Genomic DNA, 13,682 nt, shown 5'->3' with positions numbered 1-13,682 from the left:
ATAACCATGTAAAGTAGCAGCTACTAGATCATGATGAGTCTGAATCCGAGTTGTAATAAGTTTACAGGCGGGTAATAAGCGTCAGGTGGCGCCAGTAGGGAGACACTTACCACGGTTCAGCAGAGTGAGAATCTCCTATTGTTTTTGACGTACTACGGTTGATAATACATTTCATTGTCTTAGAATTGCGGCAGTATGGTGACAAGGATGCTATTGTGTACAAGCATGCCCACTGTGAAGAATCAACCATAATCAATGTATGGATAAGTATTCAATGATTTACCAACGTACGTACTGTTGAGCCCGGGATTGCAACTTTATATGATTTTCGACGAAAGTTGTGCCAGTTTACAATTGGAGACCAAATTGTTAGCTATAGGTACAAATTACGATAAGGTAGCACCATGGGGAATATGAGGCTTGCCAATGAATTGATTGCGGCAGGAACAATCATCTTTAAATCGAATTAAACTTGAGACAATATATCGTATCAAGCTGTAGTGAATACAATGTCTACAACGCCTTATGCAAGAGTCATGATTTACTACGTGAGCGGCTGTACAAAAATGGCCAGTGTAGATTATCGGGGGAGATGGAAGAGCGGAGAATCGCCGATCGATAAGACAATTTTCTGATAAATGAGTTCATAACATGTTAAAACCTGCCGAAAATTGCGCAGAGAGGCACTCTGTAAGGGATAGGGTTTAAATATTCATGACGCTATTGACACGATAGCTTTAGCTGGCTTTCTGGCTGAGGTTTACAATGTCAAGGGCACAGAAATAAAGGAGTGCACCCGTTTCATTATTCTAGGAGAAGAAAAGAAATAAAACATGGAGGTGAAGCATTGTATTAACCGACATGAATGGCTAATTTTGTTTTGGTACAAAAACATTATTTTTTTTGCCAATGGTTCAAAGGTATTATGACGTACGTTTAAGTAGAAGAAGGCATCAAAGTATATGTTAAAATGTTTAATATAGAATAAGGATGAAACATACCTTTTAGAAGAAAATAATTTTCCCATAGAGGTTCGACCTTTCCTCCCGAGCCTTTACGCAGGAGAGTGACTAAAGTTTGAAAGAAGGAAAAAGATAGATGTACAGGTCACGTGTACATGCAGCTTGGCCATGTGTAAGGATCGTCTTTTATAGCATTTTGGAAGTGGAAAGTTTGCAGCTTCACAGCAGCATGAATTTCAGCACCACAGACAACACCGTATGCAGGAAGAGCATCTTCTTTATGGATCCTCATTTTACAGCTCTGTGGGGAAATGTAACGACTCTTAATGACGCTGCATCATGGAGGTGATACAACATGTGCGCACCTAAGTCAACCCTCTCCAAAGCCCACCATCCCACTTTATCAGGGGCTCATCTTCAGGCAGAGCACTTCGTGGTAATGCCGGTGTAAATTCGCCCAATTTACTCCAGCTTATGGGAAACACACCTTTGATCAATACTGTACAAAGTACACGTTATGTGGGAGATCTGATGGCATCTCGTCTCTGTGCCGCCGTCGTGAGATGGTTGGCGATAGGGCATTTTACAGTGCTATAAAGCCTCCTGCGAATATTGGCAAAGTCCTTCGGCGGATCAGGATGTCAAGATCAAGGACGGTTGGGATTTAGAAGGAGTGTTATGTCTATCCCACAGAGGAGTGAGGGTACGTTATCATACAGGGAATTAGAGGGGCGGATGACTATACCAGCACTTTGGCGCTGACGAAATGGATAGCTACATGCAAATGTCATTACATTTAATGGTATGGATGTGACCAGAGGCTTTTGCCAAACTTAACACATCGTTACTTAACACAAAGTAACTACAGGTAGATACAGAGATAAAACCAACTCACACAAACCATTCAAATTGCAGATAACTCATTAGTTTGTATTAAAAAGGGAGAAACGCGTGGTCAGATGTTTATCATGTTCCTACATATGCATGCTAAGACTATATTTGACATGTATTGGAAACACCAATAGATGCAATACAGGTTTGCTTGGATGCTTTGCTTTAACGCATGTATAGCCGTACTATTGTTCTTTCTTACGTCCTCAAGAATCAAGAATGTCCGTGAAGAATTCTTGACGATTTTGTAATAAGAAGTCGATGTATGGTAAACTACCTACGAGACATAGAGCAGTCATCCGAATCTTAGGCCATGGCAGGTTCCTAACTTTAGCCACCGTGGGACATGTACAGTCATCCATGACGACTTCGTGATATGGACTGTCCCGCTTGAGAGGACAGTCGTCCGTCACCAGCGGTACTCCGGCCACTGGGCCGTTCCTTGCCCCTTCAGTGGACATCTGGAGCACCAGAACTGACCTTCTCAAAAGGTGACCCAGATTGGATATACTTGATATCCTTATCCGCTGAAAGATCGATCGCCAAAAGTAATGAAAAAATCAATATGGCTGCCAGTGTTTGACCTAAATTTCCTGATTGTTCGATTGGAATTACTGCAATTACCCAGCTGTCAGAAGTGGTGTGGCTCTTGATTATATGATCTATTGGCAGTTTTGTTTTGAACTGTCTGGCCCATTACGATGTACCGAATTTATCTTAAAAATCAGAATGTGAAGGATCTCGGTTCCCTCAATTACAAGCGTTTGAAACAACCAAAATAAATCCCCTGGTAGTCAATGGGATGTCTAATGCCCATATACACACAGCAAGCTACAAAGGAAATAAGTCCATTGATATCAAACATTGATTAATGTATAGAACTAAGGCGCGGGGGTAATCTAAACAGTGTGAAGAAGAGGTCACGGGGAGTGGGTGGTGGATATTATTCTCAGAACGTACGGCAATATTCCACCCACCGGTACAACACAATGTCTTCAATTGTTAATGAAAGCTTCATATAGTAAGCCACCATCTTGAATAAATATTTATGGTACGTAATGAAAAACTGGCGCCCGACATGTGAACAATTCATTGCTTATCAAAGAAATCAATATAACTCCATTTATGATTAATGTCTAGTGTATATATTACCCGTTCCTATAAAGATTTGTCCCATGACTGTACTTGCAGTACTGCTCAAGCTAGGGCCATAGTGTCCTCCCGTTTCTCAATATCATTTCTTCTAACCTTACCCGTACCGTACAGAGAGTCTCGCTCTCTTTGTGAAAATGTATTTGACGACATTTGCCACCTTTCTGCCGGTAAATTCATAAAGTGGCACGCAACTTTACTTTAAAAGCTACTTATACCAACCGAGTAACTCTGCTGCAGGAAAGGTCGCGAGGGCGCCTCGACATTCAGCCTTTCAATAGTTTGCAACATCCAGTTTAGTTCTGGTTCAATGCGAACTGTATTCCTCAGATTTCAGCGAACGTGACACTCAATCATATGAGCATCATATTGCCCACATACGTGCAAACATTGGAACGCTACATATTGTCAGTCTCGGCGTGATGTATATAATGGTTATTTCTATGTGCATTCTATCTACACTAATGGTCGCGTGGCAAAATTACATTTTACTGAAAAGCATTAAAATAGGCTGATAAGAAAACTGTCTGCTGCATTAATAGGACTCACCGGATTGCCGCGTACACGGATGGAAATTTCTCAGACCCTCCAATAGGTCATGTAGCCTTTTTACTTGATCACGGGACGTGTCCGTGCCGACAGTGAGGAATAGTACGCCAGTATGTGCGGTAGTAATTACTCCACAACCAACGAGGCGTTCTTGAGAACGTGATGCGGGTGCGAATCGCATTCTCCATTTCCCATCGACAGGAAAAGAACGAAATTGTCTCTCAAAATTTACGTCCTCAGTGGGTGACAATAATCCAGAGGTTATTACTATGCAAATATACCCTTACAAGATATTGATCAAGACTCATGGTCCCCGCTCGTAGTAATGTAAGAAAACTTATAAGAATGCAACTATGGCGCCGAACTTCCGATTAAAAATGAACCTCGGGAGACTGGAAATTTCCTCAGGCGTTACGGCGATTATACAAGGTGTTGTGTGTCGACTGTTGCTTCCATGTGCATATTCTAAAATGTGAAATATTTTTGTGAATTCAACACCAAAGCGTCATAAAATGCCATAGAATGTGAAGATTTTGAAGCTCGACAAAATGTGAAGTGTGCTCCTAACTTTGAGAACTTGCTACGCACAGTTCCTGAATGATAAGAAATATCCACGTGCGCCAAGTTTGCTTCAGAAAATTCTGTCTCGTCCACATGTAGCCAGTCCGTCCTGATTGACACTTTTGTAGAAACCCCGGCCCCACAAATCACATCCTCCCACTTTGCCTCTGCCTCCATTCTGAGTCTTCAGGTTAATCAGTCTGGGCTTGTAGCGAATGACGGTCCCATCTGTTATTATCTGTTGGTACTGATTATATTTGGCTGGTCCGGATCTGTGTGCTCCTTCTTTATTTGATGCCACTACTACTTCGATGTGTAAAATATGTGGGTAAACCTTCATTCATATAGTTGTTGTATCTTTTACTTTTTCATATGATATTTGTACGCATTTCTTTTTATCAGTATCAAGCATTATTTATGGGTTGTTTGTAACTGATGAAGTAAGTGAGGATGATGGTGGATTGCTAATTCATTGACAATGATTGGTGTTGTGCAATCGAAAATTTGGGTAAGTCCAATTTTTGTGTTGGTAATCACAGTTAAAACTTGTTTCAAAAGTAAGGATGCTATTAATAACGTTGATAGATCTATAATATCATTATATTTGACTTAATGAACATGATCTTATTAGGACATTTTGACTGATGGGCAAAGATAAAATCCAAGTTGATTCGAAGGAGACGGATCATTAACTTTGTTGTATATTGTGAAAACTTTACTTCCAGATCTGCTAGAACTTGTATCCGCTTTTTAATGTTTCCAGTAATCGGGGAAGGACCCCATACTGCTATGAAGTGTAGGTATGTAAGCTCCCTCGGTACTCACACAGTGGGATACTGTCAAAACAACAAAGTCGCCGTCAGAGCGGGATTGCTTATCTTCATGTGTGATATGTTTTGATTGGCACAATTTTCATAATAATATTGCCTGCGTGGTGGGGATGCCATGTATGAGGCTGTAACGAACACGTTGATAAACACAGGGGAAAACTCTCATGACAGGTAATGCTAGTGATCATTGACAGCAAACGTGCGCTAAAACGTGACACGCTTGTCATTACTGCTGCAGCTAATAAATGATGCGGCAAAGGTGGTGTTATAACATCAATGATATCATGTATTATATGAAGGGAGGATATGGTATTTAAACATCTATCCCCCGTGGTTTCAAGATTCTCGTTTTTGCAGAGTGATAAAATTAGCGAGAACCCCAGAATTCGAAGATAAAAATAAAAAAAAAAGATAGAAAACTTTCCCATAGGAACTTCAACATTACCAGAGTAACTTTGGGACATGAAATATGCATCCCACTCAAGTCAGTCATAATTGCCAACAACGGTTCATTAGAGAAGCAAATGTTGTAAATGCAACTTAACAGCATACACCACTAAAACTCAAGACGGATTCCAGCAGTCGTATGAGCAGGGAATACATCTTTCCCACTGGAGTATTGGCTCTGAGGATATTTGTGTCTTTTCCTTAACCTGAGGATGTTTCACCTAGCTAACATCAGTGGCATGTTATGCTGGGTCGATTTCTCTGTCAGACTAATGCACGCTGTGGTACTAATTGGACATGTAGCAATCATGGTCACCACAAAGTTACAGGGAGGTACAGATGCCAGCTTAGGTCGCTCCAGGCTCTAGGAACTTCAACATTGCCAGAATAACTTTGGAACATCAAAGTTGTTCTCGTCAGTCACAACTCTGTTTGATGTGTTTTTAATCACGATTGATTGGAGGCAATTACCCAGAACGATGGGGGAATTTGTCTTATAAATCCGTAAATCTGGTAATCCGTTCACAGAGACAATTGCTGAATGTAAACTTCACCGGCGTGCTTCAAACGAGGAGACGAAATACCCCCTTTGTGGTCGTTAAGAGGAAAATGCTTCAGACAAATGAACACTTCACGTTGGGAGTGTAGATGAGGGAATAAAACATTGGGATGGATGTGAAGGAGTCTTAACACGTTTGTGCACCGTGCTCATCTACATGGGATGCGCGCAGGTAAGTGGTCGTTTGTTACAGTTTGATGTGAGATTCTTCGACACAGCATGCCCCAAGAATCCGGTACGTGCGTGCAAATACAAGGGTCGTCTGGCGGAACATACAATAAGGAAGTTTGGTACAGCGTACCGGATCGCAATATCCATAAGTCAGTCTTCAAGAGCACAAACTAGCCAGCTAGCTGCAATCGTCCGTACGAACCGTACCTCTAGATGTGTCAGCACTTCCAGCATCAGCAGTATAGAGCTCCAGACAGTTGCTTGTTACCTGGGTCCATGCATCATCAAACAGACTGTGCATAGCCCGGGTGATCATGGTCTTTCAACGACATGTGCTCCCATTGGCTATCACAAATACGTTCAAATTGTCTGTAATCAAGACCGGTAAACGCCGGTGGAAATTGCAATCAAAGGTTCTGGACGAAATTAAAGGTATGCACTTCTGGGGTTCTCGATGATTGGATTAGGGACCTTTGGGGCTTACCCGAATGGAGGCATCGATGCATTACATACTACCAAGTGAACTATGCATTCGTTCCCTCTGACATTATCCATCCAAATGGCAATACTTTTTCACGATAGTCAGACAGAGACTATGGTATGCTTTCATAATGTTTCTTGTTGTGCTTTAGTTGGTACAGCGCACGATCAGTTTAAGTCTTAATAAGTTGTTGTTTCTTGACAGAGTATCCGTGAGCCTTGTTTGTTGACATCAGATGAAGATCAATAAGTACTCATCTTCAACCTTGATGGCAATCGATTTCCTTGGGCAGTTAAAGAGACAGCAGTGATGGGAGAAACAGGACGGCAGAATCGACCTGTTAGTTTATCTGAACTTTCTCATTTCCCTTAATTTCTTTTTTTCGCCCGCTATCTTTTCTAGCTTGTTCCTGATTATGAAATATGAAACACAGATACAAAATAAATCCAACAGTCCATAGAACACAAACCTCCTTGAAGTAATTACGGTGTTTGCGGTGTGGGCTAAGGTGTTTCATACCCTCCTTACCAGGAATGATATATTCCTTGAAACCTGTTTCAAGGCAGTTAAGTTGTTTGTTGTAACACTAGGCTGTATCAAATCAAGCCAATGTAGCAAGCTGTGGACTGTACCACACCTTGAAGGTGGGAGTGTCGTTCTGTAAAATTACATTACCAAGAAATACTGCTACGGTGCCTAAAATCAATTGCAACCTGCATCATCTCGCCCATACCAGCAGACGACATGCCAAAGTACGTACACATGCATCAAAGGGATCCTGGATTAAATCTACAAACACACAGATACAATCAACCACAATACTTCATGGAGGTAAAACAAGTTATTTTACGGATGATTCACTGAGTCGTATACACGCCATTCGATGGTATGTTTGGGTGTGAACTTCAAGGCAATGGGACGTTAATCTTCCCTACTGCAATAGCTTCTGGTAAAGCTGCTGGTTGCCAATCGATGCATTCTGTAGTAAGTGAAGCGAGGCGAAAGTTGGATCGATATCTATACATGAAGGTATATTTCAGCCACATGATGCAGGATATGACAAAGACATGCTTTCATGTGGAGTAACACGTGCTCCGTCTCCGCGGTAATGTGAGCCGGCCCCTGCAATCAATAGTGCTTTTAGCGTCTCTCTGTCTGTAATACTAAATCTAGTCGGACTTCGCCGTATAACGGCAGATCCTTTACACAGCTATTATGGGGTAAGATTTCTCATTATGAAGTATGCAGGAAGGAACAGCTTCCAACAATCTAATCAGCATGAAAGCCTTTTTCAATATTTCAGTACTTTTTATGAAACTTTATCCAGCTGTTTAAGTTAGCGTGCCCCACCAATCTCTGTGGCTTGCTTCAGTTACTAATGGCTCTGCAATTGTTCCCTCGCCGTAAAATACACCGCCAATTTGGATAATAGCTCAATTTCTTGGCCTGTCACAGTATGTGGCTGGCCAAAAAGATTTACTTGCACGCAAAAATAGAAGTATACGACGTTCCACTATTCAACTATCAAGGCCATATATTGTAATAATGCGAGCAAAATATCCATTAATAGAGTTACACTGAGAAATGCATTTCCAGATATATGTGTGTGAATACTTATTTTGCTTTCATAATGGCCTTTCCAATAACGGGATTCGCTCTTAACACTAACAGAACTCGTAGACTCGTTTAATGAAATCACCTTCAGTTCCAGACGTTAGCTACATTGGCGATGTCCTGAAACTAGGGCACTCATGCTTTTACCTGGACTTAAAACGCGATTTATTGTATCCACCCTGAAATTGTCCGCCCCAATAATTTTGTACGAGCGGCACAGCTGGGCACGGTGCGCCTGAGTGGAATAGAGTCTGGGAATAAAAGACGCTCCTCTAGTACTTTAAGAAATCAAAGACAAAATTGGTAAAGGAGAGAATCCTCTCTTGTGTAAAACAACCATCTGGACCGGAAGGCGGCGTGAGTATAAAGGCGGAGGTAATGTAGTTTTCCAGGAAGTGATGTGGCACTTATCCATCCCATAGGTGCGAGGAACCAATACAGAATTGATGCCGCACCCCCGCAGTATTTCATTAAGGGAACTTTCTTTTGCGGGTGCGTTTATCAAGTCACCTTTACTGAAGGGGATATTTCATCATGCACAGGAACTAGGTATTAGATTACTTTAAGTGAGGTCCCTGACCCTATTGCCCCAATCACCTCTTACAGTCAAATGTTTGGGCCGCTGGAGAAATCGAACACTTACCAGCAACTACAGGTTAGTCGTATGATGTACCAACATATACGCATACATAACAACATCCCTTCTGAATAGATATCAACGAATGAATTGCCACCAAATAGTTTGTGTTTGAAATCGTTGGAGCAAAGTATTATATTTTTTTTTTATAAAAACGTATAACTTCTGTCCTACATGCACCTGATAGATAACCCAGGGTTGTGCCCTCCATTCTGATATATTAAGTATCGATGGGAGAAAATGAAAGTTCCAGTCCTTGGTCCACCCTCTGACCTGAGAAGTTATTTGTATTGGAGGAACATGCATAAGTCATTACCTGCAATTTCATACCTTGCGCATCTGTGGTTTCGACTCCAATTTATCGTATACGACGATAGATCAATATTGATATTTGTATTTACAGTGACGGCTACGCTAATGTGGATTCTACATTACACATGTAAGATTTCTTGATATGCTGCCATTAAAACTAGATAAACGATTCACGTATCCAAAGTTTGATGTAACAGGGGCTTTCTCTGACGTGGGCTCAGATACAGAAATTAGAAACTTTTACAACATAGATCAAAGGGTGTCCCTGTAGCTCAACTGGTAGCAGACTGGTTCAAATTAGGTGGTAAGTGTGAGACCCCCAGTAAAATCCGGGGACAAGGCATCTCGGTTAGGACTGCACTCGTCTTTTGGAAGGGACGTAAAATGAGGGTCCGGTGTTCGAGGAGGTGCCTCGAGCTTGTAAAAAGCGTGGAGTAGCAAACCCTCTCTGTAAAAGATATGCCCTGCTACAGAAACAGCGGGGAAACTTGCTGACCTATGTGCCACTAGGAACTACGAGGTGACCAAAATCAACAGGCCTCATATCTGATCCATCCAAGTGAAATATGTAATAGCCTCATCTGCCCCATCGACAAGAATCTTCGAGCGAAGTTGAGATGATTTACCGCTAGTACCAAGAAGGTCAGATTCCTTCATATCGTTGCTGTGGAATGGTGGGTGGCGTAATAAAATGGACGATTGTGCCCTGACCTGTGTGTTACTACCAATTTACGGAACAAAGATTCAGTTTGTTAGCCGTGGTCACTAAATCAAAGGGACCATAATCCTACATTGTATCGACGTGATGACTCTATCGGATTAGTTTCTGTAGAGGACACGAAGGGTGGAGGGCGAAAGCAATCTTTCAACTCAGGAAGATTTTATGTTTCTAACGTTCGTTTACAACTGGTAATGGTGTGCCTGAAGAATGATGTATCCCATTTGAAGTTGACGAAAACAGATCCATAGGGACGCACTGGAATCTATGTATTCACCAGCACAGTGTTTACATTGATGATTTTAGATATGTCACCAGATTTTACCTAGTCGGTTAATGGTGATACTTTTGTAAATCTGACTACAATTCAATAAGTCTTCCATTGCTTACAAAAGAGAAGGCAAACCCTTCATTAGTTGTAGACAATTACATTTGTATAATTTAGATAAGCAGCTTCTATACCTATTTTGTACACTGTTCTTTTATGTATTTTATTTGCATTTAGCCTTCGGGCATGAATTTGCAATAAACTTATTAGTGTTTACATGCAGCACGATGCTTTATGACGTATTGAGGGTCTAAGACAAACTGTTGTACAATCTTCACCGTTGATGGCAGTTTTACAGATTTTAGTCGCATGGCTCAACAAATACTGGTGTTTATGGTTATGGCATTTTAAGTGGCCTCCCTTCCTCGACCTCTCTTGCAAATGGTGCAGATCTTGCACCCCCCCCCTCTTGCACTGCAGGCAATTTCCCAGCAGAGCTTAAAGCCTGTCCAGCGAACAATTGCAGCAGAAGTAACGTTTTAGCCGATCGACTGTGACTCTGACCTTCAGAACTGATGAAGACTTGCCTCCCACGCACCTGTGCCAGGGATAAGCTCGAGACACCGTACACCTGCTATAACACTTACCTGACGTGATCCCGTAAGCCGCCACAAGGCGCCGTGCATATCTGCCATTTGAGCATCCAGCTGTGAAGTCTTCCGACAACGCCAGGCAACGTCTCACAGTAGTATAGGATTGTTACAGTGGAAGCCTTGGCTTACCCACCATGATAAATCCTGAAGGAAATATGCATGGTAGGAGGGACTTAACCTTTGAAAGGAACTTAGGTTGGAACTTTTTCTTTGTGATGTCGGCGGCAACGGGAGGGAAGCATAGATCACGGTGATGGTGCGTGCTTTCGTTGCAACACGACCCGTTAAATCTCCCCTTATCGTGCATTCGCACGTTATTGCCGCGTAATTTAGATGTCTGTGTCAACATTGAAACATTACAGCGAATCCCCGAAACGTTTCTTATTTCTTTGTGTACATCGTCTAAAAAGACGTGCCGGGGTCTGAAGAGATCAAGATCAGCCAACTTCAGTCGGCTACATTTGTCGAGATGTCATACGAGTATTGGCAGTGACAAATAGATAGAGCAACTCGAGAGATTGAAGGAGCAAAAACCTGACTTTTTTATCCGGGTCAGCGAACAATTCGTTCCATTTGCTCAACCTTATCATCCGTAGATCAGATTTCATTACCTTACGAAGAGAACACCCTTAGAAAATGACGTGCACCATGACCCCGACTCCCTCTATTCATGTCAGCGCTCCAGAGGATAGCTGTCTTTGTGTAACTTGACTATTCAAGCCCTACGAGCCTTCGTCTTTTCAGTAATCTTCTATAAAAGAATTTGAAATGAATCATTGTGTCAGCACGATAATGCTACAGGCTAGATGTAACGTCGCATCGGGTAAGAATAATCTTATTTACACAGTTGAGTCTAAGCTGATTAAAGACCTGAAGAAATAATACATGTTATCACTGCTCAAATAAGCAGCTGGAAATTAAGTTGAAGTTATGATTTTCCATCTATTTAATGCCCAATGTGTTACGTAAAAAGGTTTCTGGATGTACGTTCAATTCAGACAAGGTAATGTTTATTAGCCCAATCCCGTCTACATGATAAATGCGCACGTAGAATGTATCTATATGCGTTCCACCCGCTTCATCATCTCGGTCTTGTTGTGAGTTTGAACATACGTCCGTCTGCTACTGCATACTTCATTTCCTTCTCCAATATCATTTACTGCAATCTTCTATCTCTTTTCTGCAATCTCACAGCCTTCTTGCCCATAATCACGTTTGAAAGGAGGAACGTTCCCTTACAAAATGGAAAATTGATCATCGCCATTTCTGCAGGCTGACGCAGCCGTATTAGCGCGCTGTACTGCCGTGTGTATTCCCCACAGAGGTCTCCCAATCATTGCTTTTTGTTACCGTAATCCCCGGCCATCACTTCGCATTTCTGTGCAGAGAAGAAGCATTAAGTAAATGCGTCAGCTAACTGTAAATGCTTCCTATTGTTATCTTCCAAGCTATTCCCGCGGGTAGATGATGTACCTACGCACTCAGAACAAAGCAAGGTCTCGCATACGTGCAATCAGCGGAAAATTGCCGCTCCCTGTCTAGTTGGGCCGTGGTGGGTACTAGCTAGATAAAGCAGCTTTACATACAGACGTTGGAATAAAGAACGACGTTATATATATAGTTCTAAAGAGACGAAAGGTCATTTGAGGTTTCATTAAGGAAGTACATGTATCTTCCTTGCACATTTCTATAAACATTAACCTTTGGAGAAGAAGCAATCTTAATAACAGCATATCTTATTCCACAGGATTGTGCTGCATTGCTTGTGTTAGACAGAGCACGGTGATAACAGCAACGACTCAGGATAGATGATATCGACTCGATTTATTACCTGAACTCGACGATACCCTATCTCAACTATCGCTGGACGGTATTGGATTTCTTCTTTAACTTACTGCTCCAAGATACTTCAACATCCAGAAGTACCCACTACTGTTGATTCATCAGATACTTGCCGCTGAAAGAGGTCGACACTATCATGATGAATACTTCTAGCCACCGTTGGGGGCCCGCACTTTAAAACAGGAGCGGGGCCGATGTTGGCACATTATTTCTAAAGATGCCTCCCGGGTAAAGTAGAACAGTAAGATCTTGCGTAGAAAAGGATTACACGTAAGCACCTAATGCCGCCTTACAACAAGATTGTAATGTAGATAAGACTGCGCTCGCTATTCTCAGGATCGTATGAGACCGAGCCAGCCTTGCCGTGACGGAGATCCTCCATTAGTCGGGCTGCCTGCCCTCTCAGCCCCGCGGAGCAGCACCCAGATAAACAGGGAGACGCAATCTCCGACTGCCGTGACTCCGGCTCTTCTGGCCGACCTGTGCAGTCGTTTGTCAACTGGATAGCCTTTCCCGCCAGCGGTGCAACAAACGTGACTGATAGGCAGGATGTTTTAGGCATAGTCAAACTCTTATACTGTATTTTGTTTTGTTTTTATCTTATTTCATTTCATTTCATTTTATTTTCTTTCAATCTTTGAAAATCTATAAATCAGGAATTGGTTCCTCAAGATGATGTGAAATCTGTTCATTCACGACCTGAAGCTCACGGTTTTATTACTAGTACTTTTTTGTCAACTGGATAGCCTTTCCCGCCAGCGGTGTAATAAACGTGACTGATAGGGCAGGATGTTTCAGACATAGACGAACTCTTATATTGTATTTTTGTTTTGTTTTTATTCAATTTCTTTTTGTTTCATTTTCTTTCAATCTATAGAAATCTATAAATCAGGGATTGGTTCCTCAAGATGATGTGAAATCTGTTCATTCACGACCTGAAGCTCACTCTTTTGTTTCTAGTACTTTTTTGTCAACTGGATAGCCTTTCCCGCCAGCGGTGCAACAAACGTGACTGATAGGCAGAATATTTCAGGC

The 13,682-nt window shown here is 41.9% G+C and overlaps 1 protein-coding gene across 4 annotated transcripts in view; it reads right to left on the bottom strand.

Annotated features, from left to right (window-relative positions):
- The window catches only part of LOC136447359 (uncharacterized), a 30,823-nt gene that overhangs the window by 8,706 nt on the left and 8,435 nt on the right, over nt 1-13,682 (bottom strand). The window contains exon 1 of one of the 4 annotated variants that reach the window (XM_066446192.1): nt 10,800-10,880. The exons of 2 other annotated variants lie outside the window; for them this stretch is intronic. The gene's annotated coding sequence lies outside the window, so the exon portion shown is untranslated. Of the gene's footprint in view, nt 1-6,329; nt 6,406-10,799; nt 10,881-13,682 lie in introns of those variants that run through there. One more of the 4 variants, XM_066446191.1, reaches the window with a different exon arrangement.

This window comes from Branchiostoma lanceolatum, chromosome 13, assembly GCF_035083965.1.
Source record: "Branchiostoma lanceolatum isolate klBraLanc5 chromosome 13, klBraLanc5.hap2, whole genome shotgun sequence".
Taxonomy (NCBI): Eukaryota; Metazoa; Chordata; class Leptocardii; order Amphioxiformes; family Branchiostomatidae; genus Branchiostoma; species Branchiostoma lanceolatum.
Note: the sequence above shows the minus strand (reverse complement) of the source record. Positions and strands in the feature narration are given on the sequence as shown.